We start from the raw sequence: 3,760 nt of genomic DNA, 5'->3' as shown, positions 1-3,760 counted from the left end.
TCCAAGGCATTCTACTTCTTCAAAACTGTAAAGCCTCCTATTTTTTTAAACAATAGTTTTGATGGCTTATTAAACCTAGTGTCAGTAGGTATACTAGTTTATCTTTTTTTAGGGGTCATGAGAGTTTGATCTTTAAACCTCTCTAATAAGGAGGGACATATAATAATAAAATTAGCTAGATACTACTGAGAACTGATCATAAGCCAAACACTCTTCTAAGCATTTGTTTGGCTCATGCAGTCAGTCTGAAGAATGACTCTAGGAGGCAGATGCTATTTTCATCTTAGGATGAGCACCTTAGTGGTCTAAGAAAATGTGGGCATAACTCCTGGAACCACCTGGGAACTTTGTTCTTCTACAGCCTTGAGTTCATCTGAGACCAGACCACACTAACTGGAAGAATATGAAAAGGTAGATGAAGAGTTTGTTCATGCCTGAGGTTACTGTACACTGTAGTCATATCAGCTACTAAGAAGAAATTCTAAGATCAGTGAGGTGCACCGGGTCCAGATAAGGCACATGATTTCAGATAGAAATCATGGGCAGAAAGCCTCTGACCTGGGGAAGTTCTGAGCTTGTTCTGTTTCTTCCCACCAAGTTTAGGTTCAGGGGATCCACCTTCATACCATTATTACCCATATAGGTGTTGGAGCCATCCACAAATTCAGGACTTATAAGTGTCCTGGCATAGTGGATGCAGAATAAGTTGGATGGGACACCCTTGAGTGCCATTCTTGCTGGGGAGTCACGGGTGAAGTGCTGGCTGCTGGAGATGCATGCTTGCATGGGGGCAAGCAGAGTGTCTCCGGACGCTTGCTCTGCACTTGTTTGTGTATCCTATTCTGCCCTTGTCTAGCCACCTATGACCTTCCTTTATCCTCAGCCCTGGGAGTCCCTATCTTCACAAGGGTAGGACAGTTGCCTCATTTTCCCTCATCATATCCTTTCTCCAAAATATTGCATTGTGAGTTTTTCCCTTTTTCTAGACTCCTTTATCTCCATTTTTGTTCTGTCATCTCTTTCCTGCAGCCTGCTGACTCAATGGGGTATTTCTTTCTATCCAAAGACGAAAGAAATAGCAGCCATTCTGAAAAAACAACACAGGCATACCAGAAAAACTTCAAAACATTTATCCCGCTACACTTAAAAAAAATCACACAATGAACATATTGAAATTCTCAGTGTAACAGCTCAAATTATTTAAAAATTGAGTAAAATTTAATTTTTTTCCATACTCCTAGTCCTCAAGGTTAATCTGATTAACCATTTACTATGCCAACTTTCAGACATTTTCCTATGCACTCGTACAAATTTCTTTTTTCACATAGAATATGAATTAGGTGACCTAAAAAATGCTGTGATGCTGTGATTCAATCTCTTCCATTGAGTCATCTACTGATACAATAGTCCTTTTCATGGAGAAATGTTTCTAATAGCTAATAGTTAATATCTGCTGAGTGCTTACTATGTGTCAGGCACTCCTTTAGCTGCTTTATATAGAATTATCACATAGAATTTTCATAATATCCCTGTAAAATAGGTATAATTATTGATCCTATGACAGATAAGTGCAGATAAGTACAGACAATACATAGAGGTCAAATGACTCCTCCAAGACAGTAGAGCAAGTCAAAATCCATGCCTGTAATTACTTGGCTCTATTGCCACCATCTGGGAGACAATGGTTTTGCCACAAAAACCTTAAAAAATCATGTTAAATTTTTACATCTCTTAAGACAAGCATGGCACTGTTATACAGAAGAGGTAAACTAAACTGACCCTTTATTTTATAAAACCCCATGTAGCTGGATGAAGGAAAGCCAGCTACAGATTCAGGGTTCCCACTCCTCAGCTCCCCTTTTTTAGAAAATAGCTTCTTATATGCAATTCATGTAATGTCAAGTCTAGGATGTAGTCTAAATATTCACGGAAAAATGGAGATACATAGAAAGTAAAGTTGGCAAGTACTAGGAGCATAGTGTTATTGGGGTCCTGGTGGAAACCCACAGAAAAAGCTTGCCTGGTTCCATTCCAAGCCCTTGGATATGTTCCACCAACTGCCATGGTCCCTGGGTCAGCTACTGTGCCCATTTGTTGATTCAGTAGCATCCTCAATTTGAAAGAATCATAAGGAAGCCTTAATTTGGGTAGCAGTTCTACATTCTTGATGCAATAATATTTTCAGAATGTGGGAGGATGTCAAACTGTGGAAATATCCCTAAGAAATTTGCTTATTTAGGTTTCTTCCATCTTCCTAGTATTCTTTTTTTTTTTTTTTGCTAAACACCAGGGGTTTTGCTTTCATTTTTCAGATATATGTTCTTCCTTTGTCTAATGAACTTTCGAATACTTTCCGATGAGATATTAAGGTTGGAAAAAATAACCATCTCTTTAAAATAAGAAAGATAGCAATAATGCTACGTATATAAAGCCCTAAAATTGAAGATATGCTTCATTATAGCCTGTCAACTGGAATGGAAAGATCATGCTTCTAGTTCAGAGTCTATAAATAAAAGCCAGTGATTCTCTGGGGCACCTTTGGGGTCCTTATTCCTGATCCTGGTGAGCCTTCACCATTTCCAATGGGCAGGGTTGACACATAAAATACAGGATGTCTAGCTACATTTGAATGTCAGAAAAATAACGAGTACAGTTTTAGTCTAAGTATGCCCAAGTATTACATAGGACATACTTATATTAAAATAATTATCTGTTCATCTGAAATTCAAATTTAACTGGGTATCATATTTTTATTGGCAAATCTGGCAACCTACTGATGTACCACAGTAGAGGTAGCTAAGGGAAGGCACAAACTGGTTTTTGAATAGTCACAAGTTGCTTGAAGCATCCTGGGAACAATGTGAAATCTTGACTGCAAGTACTTCCTTGGGCTTCCCTGAGTTGGGGTGACCTTCCCTGACCTTCCTCTTAAGGGTTTTCTAGTAAGTCTGGAAACACATATCTAAGGGGGAATCCCAAAGTCATTCTTACCCTTATGACTTTGTTTCCAGTTCAAAGTGGAATCTTCCTAGAAATAGCTGCATGTGACCAACAAGAGATGATGAGGTTTGTAAAACTGGGATTAACATACCTTTTACACTTATGGGTAAGGTTTTTCTGTCTGGGGAGATGTGATGGGATTGATGTGAAAGATTCCAGGTCCTCAGACAGACAGAATAGTCCTGTTATACTTCTACATGCATGATCAGGCTCTAGTGGTTCAGAGAGCACAAACAGACGCAAACTTAGATGTTTCTAGGGACCAGGTACAGACCTGAGTTTCAAGATCACATTTTATGGCTCGTGGAAACAATAAACTACACAGTTTCCAGAAGAAAAATCACAGAGGAGATCTTGGCTTCATCATGTGTAGGCTCTTATATTTGGTTCTGTCTAGATGGTGTTTCAAAGATGGAGTTGTTTACCACTTTAGAGGTCCAGAAAATTTTCTAATATACTCTTTGGACTCCTGCTTCCTGAGAAAAAACAGGGCTGAGGCTATAGAAAAGACATGAATTTTCTGGGCTGACAATGGCGCAGCCCCGACTCTGAAGATGGTGCTGCTGCTCCCTGTAGAGTACAAAGGGATTCTCATTTGTTTTGTTTCCTTTCATGGCACAAATATCTGATATTTATGTAATGCTGGTATTGCAAGAACCAAGGAGAGCAAATTATTAGGAATAGGGTTGTGTAGAATGGGAAGAATGTTGCTGGAAATTCACAAATGGCGCATGAAGAGGCATGGTACTGGGCTGTGAGT

Source organism: Sapajus apella, unplaced genomic scaffold, assembly GCF_009761245.1.
Source record: "Sapajus apella isolate SASKATOON/1434 unplaced genomic scaffold, GSC_monkey_1.0 scaffold1, whole genome shotgun sequence".
NCBI classification, from domain to species: Eukaryota; Metazoa; Chordata; class Mammalia; order Primates; family Cebidae; genus Sapajus; species Sapajus apella.
This window is presented reverse-complemented; position numbering follows the sequence as displayed.